The sequence below is a fragment of the Rutilus rutilus genome (assembly GCF_951802725.1).
Source record: "Rutilus rutilus genome assembly, chromosome: 5".
Lineage (NCBI taxonomy): Eukaryota > Metazoa > Chordata > Actinopteri > Cypriniformes > Leuciscidae > Rutilus > Rutilus rutilus.
The window spans coordinates 42,521,035-42,547,363 of NC_140213.1; the positions used below are offsets into that span (position 1 = coordinate 42,521,035).

A 26,329-nucleotide genomic window follows, 5' to 3' on the forward strand; every position below is an offset into this window, starting at 1 on the left:
ATTGACATACATTGTCACACAAGCCTTATGGGAATATTCTATCAATTATGCAATTACGTAAGAACATATAAAAGCATATGCAAATTGATACAACCCTTAGTCAATGGCAATGGCAGCTTTGGCCTTATTAGAGGACATTGCTAATGGCAGAATCCGAAGAGAACGAGTTTTTAGGGACCACAATGATTTTCTGGCCCAGGATGATGACTGGCTTATCAGATAAAATTAAATAAAATATAGTTAAAAAAATATTTTTTTTCTCGTGTCTACCACCGATAGTAGCACCTCCAATTCACTTTCTGTAAAGTTTTGTTTCTTGCCGCTTGCATTAGCCATTTTCTTACTGCTTTCTTTTGCCAAAGTGGACTCATTACCATATTTAAAATGATTTAATTAAGGGAGGAGACTGGCTGGGGCGTCGTGCTCGTGCATGTGCGCTCAGTTTTACGTTAATTGGGATGTACAAAGAGAATATGCGTGGGATCCTTCGTACGCAGAGATTCATACATATCTTTTTTTTTGTTTGTGTGTACGCACATTTACAGCTTTGTCCGTACGCAATGTTTTAGTATGAATTCAACGCAAGTCTTTGTACATGAGGCCCCAGGGTTGTATGTTTCTTTTGATGTAATCTAATCTATTCTACGGAAGCTATCAACACAATTAGAGCCTCTTGGGGTTGCCAGTTGTTCAATAAAAAAATAACACCACTTGAAGGTTTTCAGATATGAATTTAACCATATTTAGTTCAAATGAAGACGCAAAATGGGCCTCCCTTACATTATTTACAGCATTGTGTTGTTCTTGGGTCAAATCTCACTATAGTTATTATTTTATGAACAACGACTGTTCTTTCTGTGCTGGAGCAGCTGGCATAAGTGATAGTGTGTAATTACTCAAGTAAATAATGCATGACGACATTTGCTTTGATATCTACACTGCGCAGGGTTTAATTACATTGATTACAGCTGTGCAACTTCAGCGTGTCTGTACAATGGGATTCTAGGAGATTCCCTGCAAAGACAACCTATCTGCTTCAAATGATTATTTCTAAAATAAGCAATGACTGCATGGGAGTTTTAACACATCCATCTTTACATCCAGAAAAAGAGGCCTGCCTTCTATTAATTAAAGGTCCACTGTGATTTTGGTCCAATAGGATTCTCATGCCAGCTGGACCTTTTTAAACAGTGGCTTTGTATGAAAACCAAAGGCAGCTGCATTGCTACCCAGTCAGGCAATGACTTCACAGGCAACGTATAAAAGCATCTCCTAAGGAAACGTTTAGGCCGTGTTTTCGGCCAGTGTCGAACTCTTACCGCTCTAAATCATATCATACAGCTGTTGCAGAGGTCAAACATCTGTGTCTTCTGAGAATCTTAACGCCATACCGTGCGAACTCGCTCAGAATTCATTTGCGAAATTACCGTGTCAGCGGCATTTTAAAAGCATTGCAGGGACAGAAGAAAAGTGCTCAGAGGTCTCACGTCGAGCCTCGCAGTCCAGTAATGATGTTCTGTGGAGGCAGTTCATTTTCTTGTAGCCTAACATCAATAGAGGCGATAGAGCACTTGGAAATTACAGAGACGTTCACTAATAAAGCTCTGACAGTTAGGGCATGGAGCTGTCAGCACATTTTTTCCCTGCGCTGTTTGCTATATAATGCATAGATATGGCTTGTGGGTCTCATGCAATGGCTATCAGGGGACTAGAGAAAGTTTCTGCTTTGGATCCTCCAGGAATCCCGGTATAATTACATACAAACCAGTCTGGAAGAATGCCAGTGCCCTGCAGTCTTGGAATCTACCGGCCTCCCACTGTGTCTGTGGTGAAGTTAATATAATAAATATTTGTTTATAAATACAGAAAAATCAGACAGCTTCTTGTGCAGACAAAAGGAAAACCAACCATTAAAAAAATTAATAATAAGTTTTTATATTAAAATTAATAATAAATTATTATTTATATATTGTATTTGTTATTTAATCAAATAAAAAATAAATACAAATATTCATATTTAAATTAGATTTAAGTATGGGATAGATATTAGAATTTATGTGATATCCACATACATTCTGAGCCAGTTGTTTTAGAAGTTAAGCACATGGAGTGACGTTTGCGTGACACAGGTGAAGAGAGCAGTAAAAGTAGTCTGGTTTTAAAAGTAGGTCATGGCCTGCATTACCACTTTACTTCCATTTCTAAATGTTTCCAATTGTTCGGTATTATCTCACCATCATTTACGGTGGTGGTAATATTGGTCTGGGTGCTGATAAGGGCACTGCAAACTAAAGAAGGTCTGTGCTACTGCTTCCTGTTATGCCTGAGCTACTGGCAGTACGATAATAGTTATATTTATAGACCAATATATTCTCTATATTTTTTATATTTATATTCAAAAAATTAAAGCATACTAAGAAAGGCTTCAGAATATAGTTTATCAAAGTTAAAGGTCCAATCCTTTAGGGACATTCATCTTTTTTCAAGGAAAAGAATCCATTGAAAAACAATCTTATTTTCCTATTATTGTGTGATAAAAATGTTTTGGCTGAGGCAGGAAAAATTCTGTTCACTGACTCCTTGTGATATTTAATACACGCTTAATCATCCAAACGATTTGTAATTTATTCCTTCTTTTTATCCCACGCTTTGTTATTACTTTGTGGATACAGACCTACAACTGATGATTCTAACAAAGCATGCTGGTGGTATTCTTTTATTGTACGTTTTATGCTATAGATGGTGTAGCGCGGAGAAAATGCCTGCATTCCTGGGACTTAACGTGCATAAGACAGATGTTTAGGGTGCTGGTAAGTGTGCTACACCCATCAATCACATCAAAGGGCCAATAGTGTGGTGTGTGTGAGGGGGCCTTAGAGCTCTCGGCCCCTCCTAATGGCCGTCAATATCTCTACCATCACTCAAACTGTCTTTCACAGCAAGTCAGATTCCTGCCAGTGCCTCCTTAACCCTCCAAACAGATGGAGCTCTAACTCCATAGCCATCAGTAAAAACTATTTATAATATCTTCACTCTTATAGTATTAGTGCTTGTCACAGTCGTGAGCTTGATTAGTCATTCAGTCAGAGGGAGTCAGTGTGCACAGACACGTCTCTCATCAAGTGGGTGTTAAAAGCCCCAGCGACTAAAGACCCATGGCCATACTTGCTCTTCAACAATATTTAACATGTTTGATATGATTATGATATATATACATATATATATATATATATATATATATATATATATATATATGTGTGTGTGTGTGTGTGTGTGTGTGTGTGTGTGTGTGTGTGTGCGTGTGCGTGTGCGTGCGTGTATATGTGTGTGATATAATACATTTTTTTTTTAAATGATATAAAATAAAATAAAATAAAATAAAATAAAATAAAATAAAATAAAATAAAATAAAATAAAATAAAATAAAATAAAATAAAATAAAATAAAATAAAAAAGGCTACTTCAGGTTCACCTGATCACTAAAATCAACTAAATGTTTAAATAAAAAAAATTCCTGGAAAACCTGGAATCCTGAGCTTTATCTAAGTGATGGTCTACACTTTTCTACGTGCATCAGAGCACCATCATCTCTTCGATCTCTATTTTCACATTCTGCTGAATCTGATAGCTGATCTGAATCTAAAAAGCATTTTATGTGGGCTTTCCACATGCAGCTAGATAACCCTTTACTGTTAATCAAAGATTGATTACCATTAATTACTGCCCTTCGTTTGGAAGCAACCCAAAAGCATCCAAACGATTGAATGCATGACATAATCCCCCAACAGAGTTGAGGCGGAAAGACTGCGGCAAGCCTTTCCTATGGCTGTGAGTCCCAACACTGCAGTCAGTCTGTGCTCTGCCTGACAAGAGCTCTTGTCGATGAGATGAAATGCACTCTGCTTTAGACAGCAAACTTCAAATACCCATTACTGAGATTAAATCTCTCAAAACCATGCATGCAAAAATCTATCAGCAGCACTTTGCAATTGGATCAGCATTTTGACTATTAGCAGGAGCTCTTGATTCACTGGTAGTGGGAATTTATTCATGCAGTGCTCACGCTGTTACAAAAGAAACCTGAGGGTCATTTGGGGTTTTACTCTGCCGTAACTAAAGCCTGCCCCGTGCAAACACAGACTGGTGGGTGATCTCATTGCAGGCGGCTCAATGAAACACGCTCATTCTAGGGCCAAAGAGCGCAATGTCACCCAGGCAGTGGCATCTCAATCATCCCTGTGATCCAAACAATCCCTCACAACTATAAGATATTTTGAGTAAATTCCACTCCACGCACATTTAAGTCCTAGACGACGGGCTGTGACCCTGGAGGACGGGCTGACCCATAATTAATAGGGCCGACATGGGTCATGTCAATCAAATTGGCAGCTCACTAGCATAATGCTAACCTCTTGAAAAATATATGACTCGCGTTTCTGTGTGAGGAAACATTAATTAGAGATATGCATGTTTGCATCCATAAGAATTTTACCTCCCCTTCTGAAAAATAAGTGCTTTTACTTTAGCCTGGCTAACGTTAGACCTCTTCTCATTGAGATGTGGTCTGGGAACCACATGTTCATTTTCTCGTATTTGAGGCGTGGTTTACGAATACCCAGAGCCGTTTATTGGGTGCTACGAATGTCTATCAAATGCGCCTGTACGTAGCTCATAGCCAATCGTTTCAATTATACCAGATGACGTATGTAGAGCGACAGAAATTCGACGAGGAAGAAGACGAAATAAACTTGCGTTCTAAACTACTTAGAACACTATCTAAGGCTGTAACTTCGCGTCTGATGCCTTGTTGGATCCATAGATATAAACAAACTGCTTCGGTGTGTCGCATAGACGTCGTCATCGTCTTGCTGCTCCCTCCCCGTTCTGTGATTGGTTCCCTTTTTGAGGGGAAAATCTGGTCCATGGTGTCCAGGCTGCCTAGCAGCGTGAATAAAATCAGATGGGGAAACCCAGGCTATTTTTACTTATTACGGAGACTGAATTAAGGTAGCTTTATTAACAGCCAAATTTACAGAGGAAATTTGCAGTGGATCAGGGTGTTTACACAAAAATGATGTACTTAAAAATGGAAAGGTTTTTCCTTCGTGTTTTTCGCATATAGACGTCTATGTTGGCAAAACAATCCCTGTTCACACAGAGTCGTGTAGTTGGAGATGTTCGAATTTGGCGTATGTAAAGAATGTATCTCTGCTGGTCGTTGTAGTGCTGCAGTTAATCTACACTTTGCTGGATAAGCGTTAATAAACTCAGTAACTTGAGCAGCACAAACACAGTCCTGTAGTCCGCCATTGTTGTTTTGGTTGTCAATTACTCGCGCATGCCTATAGACTGAGTGCATGACGTCACCGTTTTCACGAATTCGCGTTTTTGTAGTACACAGAGACTTTAATGGAGCTCCAGGGCATGACATTAACACCCACCAACCCACCAAATGCGGGTCAGTGGATTTCAGCAGTGGCGTGTAACACAGTCACTCCTACTAGCCACTTTGGCTGGTTGAATTTTATATATTTTTTAATTTTTCAATTGTAGTCTTTTAAAAAGACATCTGAAATAGTTAACTAAGTCCAATGTGGTGTTGTCAATACTAATTTTCCACAGAATAGATAGGCTACACGTTGCCAGCTGCGCTTTCTCGCTCTCTCATCTCTCTGACATCAAGTCGACACACAAACCTGCCTCCCTTCACTCACTCGTTTCATTTGCTCCGAATGAATATTGCTGGTGTTCCAGGGCTTGAATTGCGGTGTGGGATTGAGCGAATTGTGCATAATTTCACTAATTTCCACATATTTTGTGCTCACACCCAAAGTGTGTGCACATAAAGCCACCTCTCAGTACTAAATTGAGTTCTTTTCCGCTGCTTATTGCGCTTAAACAGTCAAATACACACAAAACACAGTCAGTTATGTTTTAAGTGAACGTAAACAATTGAGAAAGAAAACGCATGTGTATAATGGATCGGTGCGTCAGGTCTGAAATTTTCACTTTTAAATCCGTTTCAAAAGTTTGCATTTTCAGGCCCCCAAAATGCTGTTGTTGTGTAAATGAATGGCCAAAAGGTATAAAAAGTTTAAAGTTTTTACTTGAAGACGGTGTTGTGTAAACGGTCCCTCAGATGGCAATTTACAAAACATTGATGTCTAATTGGTGGGTAGGTGTTCAGAAAGATTTACCCACAGCCCAAGTTGAGACGTGATGAAAGTCCAGTTAATCCAGTATGAAACAACAAGTTTCAACACCACCTCTTTTACAAGCCGCGTAAAGGAAACGCTTTTCATGAGCATATTATTGTGGAGAGGTGTGAGGAAGCAAAATACTAAATGAAGGGCTTTTTATGAAAGGAAGTACCAAAATACATGTTCTAGTTTCACCTTTGAGGTGTGACTGAGTTTGTAATTCAATAGTGATTGCACCACCACCCAGCTCAGGTTATGCAGGTCAGAACTGATGGGACGGAAGATGATAATAAAATTACGCGTTACAGGCAAATGAATCTGGTGTTTCTGTGCCAATTGACAACTCAACCTGATTCACATGCCTGATCATTTTTGTTTAAGATCCAGAGGAGTTGATCCAACACTTCAGATTGCCAGGAACCAGGCATAAACCTTGATGCATGTTGAGATTGTACTGAGGACCAGTCGTAGCCTGTTGTTATCACTCTCATTTCTAGGTTAATCTGAAAATCAGACAAATTTGGATCATTTTCAGAAGATTTTGAGCTTTTCGTTGCTTCGATCCCAAAATTAAGCTGGGTACAGTACAACCGATCCTTTTCAGCAGAACATGCAACATCAAAAGGGAAATTAAAATCTTAGCAGAATGTTTTTCAACAGACATGAGAGACATTTTCAGCTGCCAGACATATAAGTACGCATGCTTTGATCTCACTCATATTGCAGTCCTGATAGCAGGATAAAGGCCCATCTCTCTACAGCTCTTTGAAGCAGCACTGAGCTCTTAGCAGTAGATGATGCAGAAAATGTACAAAAACACAGAAAAAAAAAGGTCTTTCAGACTTAAGGAATTTGGAAAACACCATCAACCAACAGTTTGATTATATAGAAAATAAGGCTATAATAAGGCTAGAAGACCTACACCTGAATGGATGAACAGAAATGAGACATACAAATTTGCTAACCTAGAAATGAAAGTTGTCATGATCTAAAAAAACTGTATGTTGATGTAAATACTACATAAATTGTAAAAAGTGATTAAATTAAATATGCATTTATTCTTATTAAGTTTTTCTCTTTCTTGTTGTTTGAGTAACGAAATAAATTTGGATGCTGTCACTTTAAGACCGATCCTATATACTTGTGTGTTTTCTTTCTTAACTGTTTACGCACTTAAGGCATAAATGACTGTGTTTACTTGCAAAGACATGGTCATTTTGACAAATTAGTATGCGTATTTAAGCATTCAAGCCCAATTAGTCAGCAATAAACATTCAGGTCAGTTCTTAAGAGCTTTATGAGCAGTGGCTTCATGTGTGCACTGAGATAGCACTGAGAAACAATCTCTGACAGAGAGCGAAATGAGTTATTTTGCTGCTTTCTGCCCTTCAATGGTTTAAAATCTTGTTTTTAAACCACAATACTTAAAAAACGCATGCAAACGATAAGCTTTCGTGACTGCGTAGCACAGCAACATCACGTGAGCCACGTAACCGCGACAGAGGCGATAGTCAAAATCTCTACCTGTTGACAATTTCTTTCTACCGGTTAATCGTGTCTACCGGTATATCGCCCACCCCTAGTCTGAATGTATAAAATATAATAATAATTAAAAAAAACTATTCAATTAAACTTCCACAGATATTTAAAAGAAAAGATTTTAATTATTAAATGATTATTGATATTTTAAATTAATCTAAAGGTGGAGTCACATTAGTGAAATTATAAGGATGCAATTATAAACAATATAATATAAACATGCAAAACCATGCCTGTTCATGATGACAGTATATCCAATATGATTACCTATCCAATATTGTACCTACTGTATGAACAGCAGAGGCCAAAATGCTGTCATCGCTGCAACAGAACGAATGAAGCTGTTCGTCGACATCTAAAGCACAAGTACAGGACCTCGGCCTCTATAAACATGCCACATCTTTGATCCACTTTAATAAATCATTCAAACAGCAAGCGTATCCTACCTCTCTCTCTACCTCTCTCGCCTCTTTCCATACAAACACAAGTTAGGGATGCCTGGACTGCAGTGCACTTTTCACGCAGGAAGCTTTCAGGCTGTTGTTGGTTTAAAGCACATTGTTCCAGTTGGCTTCCCTTCACATACTGTACAGTCACACACACACACACACACACACACACACTCGAGCTTCTGCATAGGTAGAAAAATGGTGAATGGCTGCCTTAAAAAATGTGACAATGGGGCATTGCTGGACTCTTTTGTGGCCATATGGGTTTTGAAAAGCACAACTTTTTCCTCTATGTCTCAACCAGGGGCCCAGGGCCCACATGGGGGCCTCAGCAAACTTCCAAGAGGGCCACAGAAGGACTTATTGATTTAAGTGATTACATTCATAAATTGTCAGTCACATAAGTGAAACTGTGCGCAGTCACATTAGTAAACCTTTAGCAAAATTTTGCTGTCACTTTTAAAACGAAACAGCTTTCTGTTGGTCAACGTGGCAAATCCGTGTGCCCAGCTTGAACCTGTTGCCAAAATTTGGTTGGGGAAATCTTACAACCTTGATTTCGCTCATTCAAATTTGCTAAACAATGGTAAATGAAATTGCACTTTGAAGAACAAATATTGTATATTTTAATATTGTGCTGGGCAACAAGAGTAAAAAGGTTGAGAAACATTGCTCTACGTACAATATCTCTGAAATCAATGTATTTGCAGTGTTATCTAATGGAATGTAAACTTTAGCATGCAGACGTCCTAACTTGCACTCAGCAAATATTAAACGCTACAGTTCCGGTCATCACTTTACTCCCTCTCAGTCACATGATCAGCATACATACTAGCAAGGTTACAGTCGCTTTAAATCATTAAATATCTCCAAAATAAACCTGTCAGCTCAGATCAGGTATCAGAGGTAGCACAATAAACGTTTTCCCGAAGTGGAGCAGAACAGTTGTGGTGTGAATCTCTGCATGGTCAGGGTAAGGTATGAGAAGCCATTAGTTGAGTAAAGGCCACAATCTGGAATGCTCCGAGAAGATATCAGATCACAGGCCGTCTGTGTATGTGTCAGTGTCCTCGGTGGGGTTACGACTAGGCTAAAGTCCATTAATCAACTGGACTAACTAACGAATGCCATTTTAACTGCACATGCAAACTAATACACATGATTCGCACACACATACCACATTCTCAATAGTGTAAGAGTCACGGACACGCTTCAATGTCCCGGTCTGTTTAAAATAGACCTGCATAATACATGAAACGCAGACACGCAAGAGGAACAGGTGTGAGACAGAAGGTGTCAAAGTGTGTGTGTGACAGCAGCAGCAGCGGACTAAGAAAACAGACATTCTTGCCCCCTTCAAATGTGCCTGTGAACGACCATTAAAACTCCAAAAGATTGAGCACTTAAAAATCAAATATTGTGTCATACCAAAAAGCTCCCTCTGCTGATGGGATTTCTTTCCAGCTCGCGCTCTCTTATCAGGGTCAGAAGCCACTGAGAGACAAGCAGGCAAATGCTAACTTTTGGTCGGTTTCCAGCTCCAGAACAAGTTCCCACGTAAAAGCCCCTGGGAGGGAGAGAGAGTATGACCGGGAAAACCAGAGGGAAGGCTTGTGACGTCCCTCAAAGACGCATGTTTAAAGACTTCCCAGCAGTGAGTAAAAACACAGTGGCTGATCTCCCCCCAGGCCTCAAGTACTGCTTGCTTTACAAGACTCAAAACACATGAACCCTATCGGAGCTTCTGACGCTCGTTCCCACTATCTGTCACCCACACATCATGAGTTTATTAGTTATTTCAGTGGGTTATGCATGTTATCCCTGCTGAAGAAAAAGATGAAACCAGTCTAAACTGGTTTTAGGTGGTCTTTTAGCTGGTATTTGGCTAATTTGGCTGAAAAATGTTCTCAAAACCCCAAATTACTCAAAAGACAGTTTGGGGGGCCACCTAAAACCAGAAAAGCAGCTACGTCTGGTTTAAGATGTTTTTTTCTGCAGGGATAGCACAATCATACAGCTCTCAATGCTTACAAGGTTTAAAAAAAACCAGCCTGAGATGGTTAGCACAATCATACAGCTCTCTGGTCTTAGCTGGTCTTACAGACTTGACCAGCTGAAAAGTGCAAAAAACACTTTAAAACCAGCTTGGGAGACCATATAAGATCAGCAAAACCAGCCTTGCCACACAGCAAACTGGTCTTACAGACTGACCAGCTGAAAACAAAGTGCACAAAACCCCTCTAAAACCAGCTTGGGAGACCAGATAAGATCCGCAGAACCAAAAAGATGCCAAAAATATGTTTTTGGCAGCTCTCAATGCTTAAGAAAAACCCCTGATAAACCAGGCTAAGCTGGTTTGCGGGTTTAAGATGGCCAAACTGGTGTTTAGCTAAACTGGTCTTACAGACTGATCAGCTAAAGAGTTCCCAAACGCCTCTAAAACCAGCCAAAAAACCATCATGGAAAGGAAATGGTCACCCCTGTCTTAATTGGTTAAAGCTGGAGCTAGTTTAACTGGGTAGCCAACTGGTATGACCAGTAGAAAAGTAATCAAACAACCAGCCAACAGGCGAACCTGACCAGGCTGAGAGACCAGATACGACCAGCAAACCACCTTAAGGTGATTGCACACTCATTCAACTGTCCCTGCTGAATAAAATAAAAATAATAAACCAGCCGAAGGTGATTTGCTGGTCTTAGCTGGTTTCATCTGGGTGGCCAGCTAGTTTTCCCAGCCTGATAAGTTGCCCAAAACCTCTTTAAAACCAGCCAACAGATGAGCCTGACCAGGCTGGGAGACCAACAAAGACCAGCAAACCAGCTTCAGCTATTTTTTATTTTTTTCAGCCGGTATGGCACAATCATACAGCATCATTCTTAGCATCATTATAACTGTCAGACATTGTGTTTGTCCCTCAAGAGTGTGTTGCAACACTCAGTTTGAGCTCCTGCCAGAAGAATCTAAAAGCAAATAAGACTAGTGCTTATTTACATTCCTTGATTCTACAACCAGAGCCGATAACTGACCCCGTTCTTTAATCCATCCACGTTAAAAATCTCTTACACTCACACATACACATGCAGAGGCAGGTATATAGTAGCCAGCCAAGCAGGAGGAATCGAAGCTAAAGCTGGAAAAATAGCCTTGGGATCTGATGACTGGGATGAGAAACAGGTGGTGCGTAGAGGCCAGAGAATGGGGAGCTTTATATTCTGTAAAGATACTACGAAGAGATACAGCCTGCCTTGACATAATATGTAACAGGTTAATGCTGCAAAGTCAGTAGGTTCTTTTTTCTGTGCATCATCTTGTTCTTATTTGCTCCTAGGAGATCAAGTGAGACCAGCAAACCAGCTTAAAATGGTTAAAGCAGTTATGTAAATGTCTCTATGTTTCAGAAGGGCCAGATAACTGATTCAAATGCACTCCCTGACTTATAAACTTTGTCTAAGACTTATATGCCCTCCCTGACTTATAGTAACTTTGTCTGTTGTCTAGTAGTTTATGGTGTTGTATTGTGTGTGACAGGAGCTGCAGTCAAGCTGTGCACTATTGATATAACAGGCACCGGTTTTTACCAACTAACCAAACACGTTCTGACAGCCTCACACAGGCCGACCATTGTCAAGGCTCCTGTAGCCAGAATGCTATTGCCAGCTACTGTCTTTATGGATCAGAGCAAAGAAAAACACAGGGGAAAGGCTAACAGTGCAGTCAGCCCTCTCTCCCTGATGCTCTTCTTTCATCTCATCTTTTCCACCTCTACTGTCAGGCTCCAAACTTTCCAAAAACTTTTCAAAAAATTACCATTCCCTCCAAGTCTTCAGAGAGAAGTAGGTCTAGATTGTAAAGGCATGAACTTTCAGCTCTTTGAAGATGGCTAAAATTGCTGCGTTTGTTACCGTTCCCTTCAATTCTCAGACTGGAGTGGTTATCTTCCATGTGCAGCTGTCCAACAAGCTGCTGGCTAAAAAGAAAAGAAATCTCTCATTGGACATGAGTGTAATGTGCAGATTTGCGCTGATTGCACATGCTCACATGAATGCAAATATGGTCATCCATGACGACCAATGCTGGGGTCTTTATATTAAAGCGCAAACCAAAACTGTTCGAAACCTCTATGACCTTCCTCCTTCTGTGGAATACAAAAGAAGATATTTTGAAGAATGTTTTAACAGTTTTGTCCATACAATGAAAGTCAATGGGGTCCAAAATAACAAGGTTGGACCCCATTGACATTTCCAATAGATTTTTTTTTTTTTTTTTAAACACTGAGAAATGTTTTTCTTAATATCTTCTTGTGCTCTACAGAATAAATAAATACAGGCTAGGAAGCACATGTGGGTGAATAATGATGAAAATGTTTTGAACTACCCTTGAGAAAAAGAAGTGCTCTTAATTGTGTTGAATGAGCACTTGCAGTGTACGTCACGTCTTAAAAGTATGTTTTAAACAAAACGGTACTTAAAGATGATATATTATTAATGAAATAAAAGGCAATTGTACTTAAAGAGAGTACACTTTCATGTTTCTTAACACGTTTTAAAAAAACTTTATACTTTGTAACAATGTAAAAGTTACATTTAAAGTACATTTTAAATCATTAAGGTTTAATAATCTTTTGTCACGCTTTATAAAAGTACACTTATTTTGATGTGTTGAGTCCAGAAAGCACTCCAAAGTTCAGCTTATTGCATTTAATATCAATTTAAACTATAAAACATATTTATTTAATTTTAAAGTAGGTTATTTCCGTAATAAGTAAAGGCTTTTTTTTTTTTTTCATGAGGGTATTGGTTTAATTTCAGTTTCAGTATTTCAAATTAATTTTCCACCCTGAATACTTTTTTACTGAGAAAACCAACCCACATGACAAAAAAGACCATATTTCGTTGAAATGGTTTCATATTCACTTCTGTGGGAGGCTTAGGGTGGTAATACATTGATAGTCACTCATCTATGAATGACTAAACAGGCTATAAGTTTGCATTTCCTGAGAAACACCTGCAGTGTTCACTCCCCTACATGCCCTTGACCAAATCACAGATCTCTAAAGATGCCAAAACCACATGAGCTTTTAATGGACAACCTCACACTTCTCACTTTCCAATTTTTCCCTTCACTTGCAAAGTTCTGAGTTCATGGAAAGTTCCTCCGCGCCGACACCACCGCCTGCCACATATACGCTCCCGTCCGCTGGCAGAGAGTGTGTGCAAAGATACAAACTCCACAGATCAAGAGACAGAGCTTTAAGCTTCTCCAAGTCAAACTCCCCAAGAGCTCGTACGCACCGGCCAAACCAAACTGCAACACACCCTGCAAAACTGATCGCTTGAAACCAAACCCAAACAAACTGAGGCACTTGAGGCACGCATGCAAACAGAAGCAGACTGAGCTCGCTGTCCTGTGATCCGCCACAACAGGCTATCACCTTGCAGATAAGGTCTTACAGTAGAGGGATTGTCTTGTGTCAGCACACACCCTCCCCCTCAATCCCTCCCGTCCCGTCCCAGCAGCCCCTTGCAATAACAAACCCCCGTGCAGCAACGCCGCTCGCCTGGAGCGTCTAACAGGAGTGCGGCGCTATAAAACCCTTTCATTTGCACACTAACCAAACACTTCCCGCAGACACGAATCAATCATTAACAGCGACCGGTTAAAGGCACTGAAGCAAGTAGCGCTGACTACTTACTCTCTTTCAGACACAGTTTTCCAGCACGTTCCTCACAAGAAAAAAAGAAATCCCAATGGAAATCAGAGTCCTTAGGGATTGTCAATAGATCCAGCTTTGAGACTGCCAGTATCAGCTGTTTATAGGGGTCTGGATGTGGGATTGGTAGGACAGTGCTCACACACCCGCTCTGTCTGAGACTGAGTGTGTATCTGACACGTTGGTGTAGTAAAGCCTCCCTCTGGCTTAATCACTGCTCCTCCCCTCACGCTCACATAGTACGAGAAGCAGAGAGAGAGAGAGAGAGAGAGAGAGAGAGAGAGAGAGAGAGAGAGAGAGAGAGAGAGAGAGAGAGAGAGAGAGAGAGAGAGAGAGAGAGAGAGAGAGAGAGAGAGAGAGAGAGAGAGAGACAGAGGGGCGGTAGACAGCACTGCCCTTGATAATCATTACAAAGACTAAAGGGAAACCACAAGAATACTTGCTAACCTTAGGCTCGGTTTACACCTGGTATTATCCTTTTGGTCGATTGGATCACAATTGGACGACACTAAATACAGGTGTAAACGGGGTCTAAAACGTTTTGAGCTTGTCCACTTTGGACCACTTCCAGAGGTAGTTGAAAACGCATTCAACCGGATTGCTTTCGATGTGTAAACGCTCATGTGGTCGAATGCGTTCAAAACAGCCACAAAAGACGCCTACTCTCCGCCTACTGACCTAATGCATAAACATTATGGGAAGCGCGCTAGCCAGACGGGATTTCAACTTTGTCGGCTGAAGACCCAGGTTTTTGACCCATGGTACCAAGCGCAATGTTCTCTCACCATTCTTGATTTCTAACACACACACACAGTGTTCGGTGAGGTCTTAAGGCTGTCAGAGCAGAAACGAAAGCTGCTGTTCTCCGTGTGTTTTTACATAGTCTTCGGGCATGTTCATATGTTCATTGCATGAGCTTATTTTGTCCATTAGATCGAAAGATCTGAAAAAAACCCACCCATAGACCCTCTCCTCGAAGAAATCAGGACAGAAGTGGTTGAAAGTGGACAAAAGAGACAGGTTAAAACGTGTATGTGTCTCCCTCGTCTACTTGGTGATCCGATCGACCGAAACGCATCTTAAAACCAGGTGTGAACAGGGCCATAGTTTCAGTACTGGTGGTTACTTAAACATGAATTACACTACTTAAACTGGAATTTTCAACAATGCTCATCTTTCTAAGCTTAAATGATTAAGACAGCAGAACTACTTAAAAGCATTCACTGTAAAAAGTGATCAGTTGACTTACTTAAAATAGTGAGGAAACCATTGCCTTAAAATTATTGAGTAAATAAACTTCATGTGTAATGGAAAAAATGATGTTATGTGAACTTGACAATTCCACATAACTTAATTTTTTTATTATGCATGAGTATTATAAAAGTTTATTTATTAATAATTTTAAGGCAATGGGTTTCCTCACTTTTTTCCAAGTTACTGATCACATTTGACAGTGCATGAATAAAATAAAAAATATAAAAAACAGCTAGAAGGGAGTGTTATAAAAATAAAAGCATTTTCAAACTGGAACTAAAAGCCGAATATTGTTCACGCTGTTTAGAGGCAGAGAGTTTAGTTTATGATACGAAAGACTTACAAACAACAAAATGATTAAATATTCTATGTTAGTGGGACTAAATGTAAAAGTTTAAGAACTTTGGAAAACAATGATCGACCATCCACTACCCTAAATATTTGAATGGGGGATATTTATGAATACATGAAATTATAAATAATTATTAATTTTATTTTATTAATAATTAATTAATTGAAAAATAATAGGAAAATAAAGAAATGCATCTTTATTTTCTTTATATTATTATTATTATTCTTACAGGCAAAAAAAAAAAAAAAGTAAACTTTGAACGACCACTATCCTAAACATTTTACGTAAATATTTCTATATTTTTTATCCCCCTCGATGTCGATAATTAAATTATCCAAATTATTATTATAATTATTATAATACACTATTTTAATTATTATAATTATTATTATAAATAATTTAAAATGTAATTATATAATTATTATTATTATTTTAAATTATAGTAAATAATCATTATATGACATTTAATATATTATTATTATTAATTATAATTTAAGAAAATTAAAAAATGTATATATATTTTATTTTATCATGGCTGTGTAAGGTGAATTACTCTATGAATGAAATTGCTATTTAAATAAACTTGCCTTGCTTGTGTTGTTACAGTCCCACAAGAAAATAGATACTGAAACATTTGATAAAACATCATATGAGTTGTAAGACACCATAGTGTAGTCCAATAAAGGTCATTATTTGAAACTAAATATTCCTAAAGTGCAACTGGCACTGCCGGCACTCGGCTCACGTTACAACACCTTCAGTGAATAGAGTTATTACTGGTTGAGTGACAATCACCTCCTAACACAAGCGACAATATTTATTGACCTTATGCATTACAAAGCCTTGTCCCAAAACAGTATTTCCAATCACAGCTTGAAGAGAGACACACATTTTTATGTCAGTTGTTAAAGAAGACTCACATCGGTGTTAAAACCGGTCCTTAAAATGTCACTTAAATGCTTAAAACGGATGGTGCTAGAACAACTGAAAGATATCAGTGACAGATCATCTAATCATGCCCTAGTTAACAAAGGGAAGAGAACTACAGAGCGCAATAGAGGAACAGTCACAGTTGGGAATCCCTGTGACTGAAATAGTGCCGCTAAGTATTGAGGGGAAATGCTAAGCAGGCAGATGGAATGGTAGGTTTGGGGTGTCAGGCGTCGGGATGCCGTCATTAGGAGACGGGGGACGGGCCAAATGCAGACACAAGCATGTCGAGAGAACCGGGAAGCAGAGCTGAGACACTTTTCAGCCTCTTACTTACAGACGCCAGATGCCGACTGGGACTCCGCCCCTTTACACCAGTCAGCCCTGGTCTATCATTACGCATGTCAGTTTGAAAGCAACTGAATGTACAGTAGTTACCCACAAAAAGAAAAAAGTAGAATTAATTAAAAAGCGTAACACTTTATATCGATGGTCCTCTTTGGACATTCTACTAACTATAAGTAACTTTGCAACTACACGTCGACTAGGTTTCATTAGTACTAGTAGACGGTCTGCTTAATATCTGCTAACACTTTATTTTGATGCCCCAACAGACATTCTACTAACTATAAGTAACTTTGCAACTACACGTCGACTAGGTTTCATTAGTACTAGTAGACGGTCTGCTTAATATCTCCTAACACTTTATTTCGATGCCCCAACAGACATTCTACTGACTAGAAGTAACTTTGCAACTACGTGTCAACACGAATCCTAACACCTAACAGTCTACTTATACTCTAATGAGAGTTAGTAGACATGTAGTTGCAAAGTTACTTATAGTTAGTAGAATGTCTAAAGTAGACTATCGAAATAAAGTGTTACCAAAGAAAGAAAAAGGATAAAAAAAAAAAAAAAAAGTTTTTTCAACTAAAAAGAACCTTTTGTGGAATGGAAACGTTCCATTGATTAAAAAAAGAAAAAAACCTTTAAGGGTTTATTTGGACTTAAGAACATTTGGACTAAACTGCTCAATTGATATGGATTAGTTTTATCATCTCTTTTTTATGAACTTTTTGAAGCATCAAAGTGGTAGTTGCGTAGCTGTCAATGGAGGGACAGAAAACTCTCAGAATTCTTCAAAAAGATCTTAATTTGTGTTCCGAAGATGAACGAAAGTCTTACAAGTTTGGAACAACATGAGGGCGAGTAATTAATGACAGAATTTTCATTTTTGGGTGAATTTTCAAGAGTGTATATGTCCGAATAATAATAATCAATTGATAATGTAACCTAAGAAAATAAGTGAAAAAATAAATGATTTCTTAAATACACTTCTCCTAAGTCATGATGCATTTTAGTGGGCTAAACTCATTTCCATCCACTTCCTTCCCATCATCAAGTTTGCATTTAGCTGTCAGTCATCTGAGTAAAATTTTGGAAACTTTTGTATAATCACTTTTTGTAATTAAACATGGACAGAACTTATGTGGCTTGCCATACACGCCAAATCATGAATCACGACATATCATGACTTTTAGACTTACATATAAGGATTTTGTCATTTGACTTACGAGCAGCTAAAATCATGCAAACTTCATCATCAGCACCCTAGAGATCACCCGAGTGTATTTTTCCCCCTCTCTGAACCTCTTGGTTGACTGATGTGGCGTGAACATCTTCCAGACAGCTTTGCCGTGGTCCCCTCGGTCTCATTTGTCATCTGAAGTTAAACTCCCAGGGCTTCGTGTGCACCCAGCAAGGGGAAGCATTGGCACAAAAGTTTTCGGCTCTGTTAATCTCTCTATAGGGGGTGTGTAATCCCCTAAATTGGAACACAGATTAGAGTTGTTTAGATTAGTCAGAACTGACATCTTTAAAGGTATAGTTCACCCACAATTAAAAATTCTGAAAACATACTCACCGTCATGTCCTTCCAAACCTGTATGACTATTTCTTCTTCTGCAAAACACAGATATATATATATATTTGTTGTGCCAAACAATATATCAATGGGGTCCAATACTGAACTTCATTGTATGGGCAGACAAATTCATTTAAAAATACCTTGTTTTGTGTTCCACACAAGAAGAAAGTCACACAGGAGTAAATTATTTAAATTTTTGTATTAAATAAACAGAATCTTCATTTAAAGCCTGCCTTGTTTAACCAGGGAAGCAATGCTTATTTTCTTAATATTTTAATTTAAAAAAAAATTCTCACATTAACATGTATTCACTTAAGTATATTATTTTCTTAAATAAGCACACTGAAATAACCTGAGCGTCAATATTCTTATCAGGGACAAATAGTTATTCTGACCTCTATAGATTTGAATGGGTATTGCAATCATCCTCAGTGCGCTCTAAACTTGTGAAATCATGAATGCAACTCTTTTTGCAAAGAATTCTGCTTTCGCAAGCGCATTCTCATCCTGAGAACAGCAAAAATTTGTGCATAGGTTTTACATTGAGTTTGTTCTGATGTGAAGCGCCATTCTCCTCTCTAAATCCGAATCAACAATAGTGTCTCTGTACAGAGACTGACAGATAGCAACACCACAGGAGGTGACGGCAAAGCTCCTTCTGAACGGGATTATGAGAATGAGACAAATAAAGACGCTTGGCTTATGTTGTATAAAGCACAACATTGATTACAGCTTCAGCCTGAAACGTGCTGAATCGGCATGTTTAAATACAGCCTTTTGTTGTTGTTATCAATTAATGTTGCTTAATTTAATCAATTTAGATTCAGATCCAGAGCTGTTTTATAGATTGATAACTTCAGAAACTGAAAGTCTGTTAGTATTCTCTACAGCCCAGTTTGCTCACTAAACAATAATTACAGGTTGCATTGATTACAGAGTCAGAACACTGGTTAAAGGTCAATCAGAAAGTGAAACTGGTACATCACATTGCTTTAAAATGCTCATGTTTACTGTGTGACAAGCAGTATGCAAATCATGAAAATTATTTTCACATATAGTGGCATTCATCTTTTTTTTCCAGCATATTTGAGGGAGGATGCCTCCTGGGGTCCAGATTAAATTTTGACTGGTGAAAGATCAAAAAAGACTTCTCACATTTACTTTCATCTGGATGACTAATGTCCGACCCTCAATAAACCTTACAAGCTCTGCCATCAGTGCAGACGCCAGTACTCGTCGAGAGCCCTCGGGCCTTTAGCTCCGGTCTCTTATCTGCTCGTGAAGCACGTGACTAGTTGAAAGTTTGTGCAAACACTGCATTTCTGCAAGTCAGCTGGCAAAATTAAATGGTTGTATTTCTGACAATATTTGGTGCTGAAACAAAGAAATTATTATTCAAATATTTGAATAAAAACAACATATATAAAATAATTATTTATATGTAAATAATTATGTACTGTATATATGTTATGATACAATTTTATATTTGCAATACCAAGTGTGGTGGTGGAACAACATTTATATTATATATAATTATTTATATATTTTATAATTAAATATTCTTATAAGATAATATTATATATTATTTGATTCTGACACATATTATAATAAAATGTAAAAAATGTATGTATATATATACACATATACATATATACACATACATACATACATACATACATACATATATATATACACTTGTTCACTAATTAATTGATACATAATAATTTCTGTTTCAGCACCAAACTGGATATTTTATAAAACCCTAACAGAGATACGACAATATTAAATCTTAAAAAAAATCCAACATATTACCAAACACTTGTTGCAAAACACTGTCTGCAAAGTGTGCTGTACACAACGTATCTTTTCTAAATATGAAATATTGAGTTGAGAAATGTCTGCTGTTCTCAGAGAAATGGAGAAAGAGAGTCAGCTGCGGCCAAGCGTAAAGCAGACAAACTTCTCCTCAGGTGACTCTAAATGTCCATATCAAAGGAACTATGATTTGCTTTCATGTGTCTGCCAGAACAATTCCCCTGACAGTGTGTAATAGATCATTTTGTCCCCCCTCCTCCCCAACTTCCCCCTCCTGTCAGTAAAAATAATTATCAGACAATATCTGTGTCAGTTAAGTGCTTCCCTATTCTTGAGCAGCGAACACATACGACTGGATTTTCATTGTATGGCAATATGTGCATTCAGCAAAACGTGTTTGAATTTCAGAACAAACTGTCCTTGAGGTGTGAGACAACAACTTTAAGCAAGTTTTGTTTAAAATACAAAAAGAAAAAGAATGTACTTGACCTCCATCTCCCTTTACAGTGTGGTGAGGACACAGCTCAGCACAAGTCATTCAGAAGAGCCAAGAGCAAACAGAAGTCTTGTATTTGAGCCAGACCTCAGGGGGGCGTCAAATCAAGCACTAAACATCTCTATCAAATTAAAACAAAAAGAATCGAAGAACTTTGGCACACTGTTGCCTGGTATGAGGCAAAAGTGGACAGATCCCCCCCCAAAAATGGGTTTCAATGACCAGAAAAAAAAAGTGTAGCCAGGCATTTTTTCCTCTGGTGCTGCTGAGCCTGTAAAAAGAGCATCTGTTTAGTTTCAGCATAGCTGAGAGTAATGAACCTGGGCAAGCAATGAACTGTGACTAAAAAAATCTCGGGCAGTCAATATTAGCTCTTAATATTCATATTACCGCCAAGGACACACACACAAAGATAAAATACATGGTCTTATAGGAGTTTTTAGAGACTTTCTCTTTGCGATGACAAGTTATATATTATTGCTAACTAATATTTTTACATTATCCTTTAAACACAAAACTTTACAACCCACATATTGTCACTCACAGCAGACTGTCTCTACATTCCCCTTTGTGACACAAAGTCATGAAATCAAAATTGCAGTATTTATATAAAATGATTTATCAGTGCACATCATCATTTTTTTTAAATTCATGTGTCCCCGTAAACTTTAATCAAAGTAACTTCCCCTCCCTCTTGCAGCTAATCTCTTCTCTTCTCTGATGACGTGTTTACTGGTGTGAGGGCGGGACAAACTGTCACTCACATGAGGTCCACCAATAGCAAACAATAACCATCCAATCAATTCTAGATAGACTAAAGTCCCGCCCTATATTTTTTCTTGTTCAAAAGCTGTTTCACTTGAAGGGAAGAAAAGACTATCACAACTTCTGTTTCATCCGATACTCTGTACAGTGTACATTTGTGCAAGCCATTCAAAGTACACCTTTGGGTTACACTTTATTTTAAGGTGTCCGTGTTATGGTGGAATTACACATTTAAGTACTGAGTAATAATAATTAACTACATGTTCTTACTATAGTTCTTATGTAGCCCCGCCCCTTTTCAGCGCTGCGCTCGTTGTCTTTTGACTTCCGGTCTGTATTTTCACAGTGATATTGCGTATTTATGAATGAACGGCTTGTTTTAAAATCTTCCCGGTCTACTGACATTTGTTAAGACATCTGCTTTAAACATTACAATCCTCATGATAACTTTCGTTAACTTTACATTAAGTAAATCCACTTCAAAAGCTAATTACTCCTGGACAGCAATGCCATAGGAATATACAGAGTGACCGCAAAACCAGAAGTTCAAAGACAATATTCTAAAGATGGCGGCGCCCTCGTTTCTCTGGCGCATAAGGTCTATAGGGTTAGGATTAGGTTTAGCTTTAGGGTTAGTTCCATGTAATTAAGCACAATTTATGGTAATTACTATAGTAACTAAATGTAACATGTAACAAAGACACTGTAAAATAAAGTGTTACCAACCTTTGTTTTTCTACGCTGTTGTCCGTGGACAATTCCGGGCTGCACGCGGACCGTGTGACCAGACATCAGCGAACTGATGACGAAAATTATGGGACACCGACTGTCCATGAAGAACGCATCCCCATAAGAAAATCCCAAAATGCATTCTGCTGAGAAAATAAAATCTAGCATAGTGGATGATGCAAGTTGATTATTAAAATAATATATTAATTCCTGGAAAGCATTGTTTAAAAAGACCCAAACCTGTTAAAAACCTGACCAAACTGGGAAAACTACCAAGACCATAAGATGGTTTATTTCAGCTGGGAATTGAAATCATTTGACTCTCCAACGCTATCTCGCGAACAATTCGTACGTATTTTACGAGGTGGCTAATTCGTACGACCTCACTCGTTCGAATTCGTATGACCTCACCCGTACGAATTTGTACGATTCGTCTAAAGCCCAGCGATGGGTAGGTTTAGGGGCGGGGTCAGGAATACGAATTCATCCGAATTAGCTACCACGTAAAATACATACGAATTGCTGTGAGATCAGGTTGGACTCTCTAATACATGTGCAGAGTGTAACCCATCCTAAACTGGTTTGCTGGTCTTAGTTGGTCACCTGGCCTGGTCTGTTGACTGGTTTTAGAGGGGTTTGGGGCTCTTTTGAACAACTCTTTTGAGTTGAGGTTTATAATTAACAGAACTGATTTATTGCTCAATGAAATGCTCACACACAAATTTGGAATTTACTACGCACACTACGTCTGTCCTTTCAGAGGCCTTTGTCCTGGTTTATAGTTTGTGAATGTGTGAGAGAGAAACAATACAGCAATAAGACAAAGACTGTGTCATGCCCACTCAGCTAACAATGCTACACGAAGGGCTATATGAGCCATAGCTTCAGCCAGACCAAACAATCTCCTCCAGAGTTTCCCTGACCTTGCTCAGTGTTAGGGGACACGCAATCCCACTGTGGAAGTGAACTCACTGGAGGACACTCCCTTCCATCGGCTCTATTTTAAGATCTCCAGCAACTTCTTTGCAGTTGAAATCACCTGCTGGGGAGCTAAATCCTGGCATTCGGATCTTCGCAAAGGAACGCTAAGCGACTTAGAGTCAAAATGTCTGTCGAAATCCTTCAAGTGCAACATTACGACTGTGTGAAATTTAGACATTTCCTGGGGGAAGGCTGCTTTTCTTTTCTTTTTTTTTGGACTCACTGTCTGGTAGGAGGGAAATCAATAAAAACACTCACTGAGAAAACTGTTTTTGAGGCACCGCATGATACATGGGCTACTCATTTAGGGAACATTTCGGCCACAGACATTTCATGTCTTGCTCATTGGACAGAGTGACAAAATCTAAGCTTTATCTTTTTTTAAAAAGAGAGAGGTTTAAGGTTGGTATGCTTCCTTTGGATCAATTTATTGATGCGTGGAAAATGCGATTGTGAAGCAACGCTCACATATTCCAGCCGCTCACAGATAAAGCATGCTAGCTGCAGGAGCCAACCACATCCTGAGTAAACATAACCTTCTCCCCGCTGGGAAATCATAAATTGACCCCCGACAAGCCCACATGGTCCCATTCCACCAATCACAGTGGGCCATTTTTCTCAGGTCTGCAGATTTCACAGATCCTCATCACAAAAGAAAATCTTTACACTATTTGATTCTGACATTGAGACAAGCCTACTGTTTCTTTAATAACCCCCCCGAGGACTTTTAAAACGCATGTACCCTTAATCTATTTGAAATCTACAATTACTCAGGTTGAAAAAGAGCAAATTAAGACTATGGAAGACTAGATTAGACACTACGACTATAATGCATGGATTTATATTCACACAGTGCAGTAATTACTCGAACTTAGCAAATCAATTATTTATGCAAAATTGACATGGAGGCTGCTGGTATTTTCCGTCTCTTGATATAACAGGGAAAAAAATCCTCTGGATAAATTAGTCATGACCACATATGCACGTGGAGCAGCCCAGACACATGAAATATTAAAAAATTGCAAAAGACAAAGTATGCGATTTTACAGCGAGCTACCCCTGAAACAATTTGAACTTTTACGATAGATAGATAGATAGATAGATAGATAGATAGATAGATAGATAGATAGATAGATAGATAGATAGATAGATAGATAGATAGATAGATAGATTCACACAAAATGCATTTCATACAACTGTAGCATAATAAATAAATAAAAATTACTGGCAATTCTGGAATCATTAGAAATCATCGATTGTGTTTAAGTAGATTTTGTCCACATCATAAATTGGGAACACGCAAGAGCTGCAAGAAGGGCTTACCCTGTCCATACTATGAAGCAGTGTCCACGCACACACCCAGTCCCTCATGCATAAATATGCAGGAAAATCAATCTACATGTCACATTCATGCTGGGCAGGAACATATTTCCCACAAAAGCTCAGCATAATTTATAAGTCTTCGTGGACAAAGTAATTAAAAGCACAAGAATCAATCTCAGCCGCAAGTTCACCTGTTCATTAAAGCCTACAGAATAAAACAGACATTCTTACTTTCAAGCCACAATGAAGATCCATTCAGAGCACAATCCCCTTTTTGAAAAGGCTGCAGTCTTCCAGGTGATATGCTGACCCAGCTATGAGCCAGCACAGGAATCCATCCTTCGCTAACCATGGTAACCAACACCTTACGAGAAGCAGTGTGTGCGTGCATGTGTGAGATCCGCGCGAGAGAACAACTGACAGCGGCAGCCTCGGGAAACCAAATTCAATCTATTGCCATGGCACCCGGTGCTGCGGTGACAGCAGGCGTTCGGGACGCAGACCTTTTCATTCAGCTGTGCACCAGACCCTAAGCCCAAACCGCTGTCCTGCCTCGCTCTCCTTCTTTTAAAATCTGAACACATGCCATTTGTCAGGGCTGGAGAGAAATTACCTTGGTCTACGAGAGAGGGTCTTTTCCGCGAGCGGGCGAGCCCCAGCCGTCACAGGGAGAAGAGGAACAGTAGCTCTGCAGGGATCCCCAGAGATGCCCAGGGCTGCAGCTCATACAAACGCCAGCCACCAACACCAGCACCAGCAGCAGTGGCGGAGAGAGAGAACGAGAGAGAGAAAGGGGGAATGAAACGCAGCAGAGGGGGGCAGCCAGGCACATTACATCATTGCTTTCCACTCCTGAGGAGGCAGAGCTGTGGAGAGAGGAGAGGAGAGGAGAGGAGGCACTCCCCTTTACACCTTCTGTCTGATAACGTAACAACCTGCAGAGGAAAAATACACCGCAACCATCTCAAACTGGAATTGTCAAATGGATTATCATCGGACTGAGACGGGTTTTCACGGCCATGCACAATGGTTTTACATATGTACACACACCCTTTTTGGCATCAATAATGGATGGCAGGGTGAAAATACAATAATGCAGTTATATTAATCTCTTTCAGTTTGCAATCTAACCCTCATTGAGAATGAACATTTATTACTGGGTAAATCACAACAGTCATTTACATTTTTATAGAGATGCTTGCTGGTCTGATAAGTAAAAATAGGCAGATACACGCATATACCTAAAGGGATAGTTCACCCAAAAATTAAAAAATTCTGTCATTGATTTCTCACCCTCATGTCGTTCCAAACCCGTAAGAATTTCGTTCATCTTCGGTACACAAATAAAGATCTTTTTAATGAAATCGGAGAACTTTTTTGTCTGTCCATTGACAGCTACGCAACTACCACTTTGGCGCTTCAAAAAGTTAATAAAGAGATTGAGCGGTTAAGACCAAATTTTCTGAAGAGATTTGATCGCTTTATATGATGAAAAGATTTAATTTAGGCTTTTTATTCATATATTAACATTGATCAGCGAACATAAACAGAGGCTTAATCGAACCTCACTGGTTCTTGCAGAAGCTCAATGCTGCGTAACACGAGAAATAATCTCACTGGTGGTGGTTGAGGAGAGATTCCCCTGATATGACTGTAAAGCACTTTTATGTACAGTAGTACATATGAAAGCGCTATATAAATGCCTCATTTATTCATGCTGAAGCTAAAACGTGCTGCGTAACACGAGAATGAATCTCATTGGTTCTTACAGAAGCTCAAACATGCTGCGTAACACAAGAATAAACCTCATTGGTTCTCGCACGTCAAGCGAACATGCTTGAGCTTCCATAATATTGAT

The 26,329-nt window shown here is 39.0% G+C and overlaps 1 protein-coding gene across 2 annotated transcripts in view; it reads right to left on the reverse strand.

The window, feature by feature from the left end:
- Positions 1 to 25,235, reverse strand: part of sema4ba (sema domain, immunoglobulin domain (Ig), transmembrane domain (TM) and short cytoplasmic domain, (semaphorin) 4Ba) — a 67,018-nt gene extending 41,783 nt beyond the window's left edge. Inside the window, exon 1 of one of the 2 annotated variants that reach the window (XM_084409740.1) lies at positions 25,085 to 25,235. The gene's annotated coding sequence lies outside the window, so the exon portion shown is untranslated. Of the gene's footprint in view, positions 1 to 13,881; positions 14,078 to 25,084 lie in introns of those variants that run through there. The other variant, XM_084409739.1, reaches the window with a different exon arrangement.
- Positions 25,236 to 26,329: the final 1,094 nt, after the last annotated feature.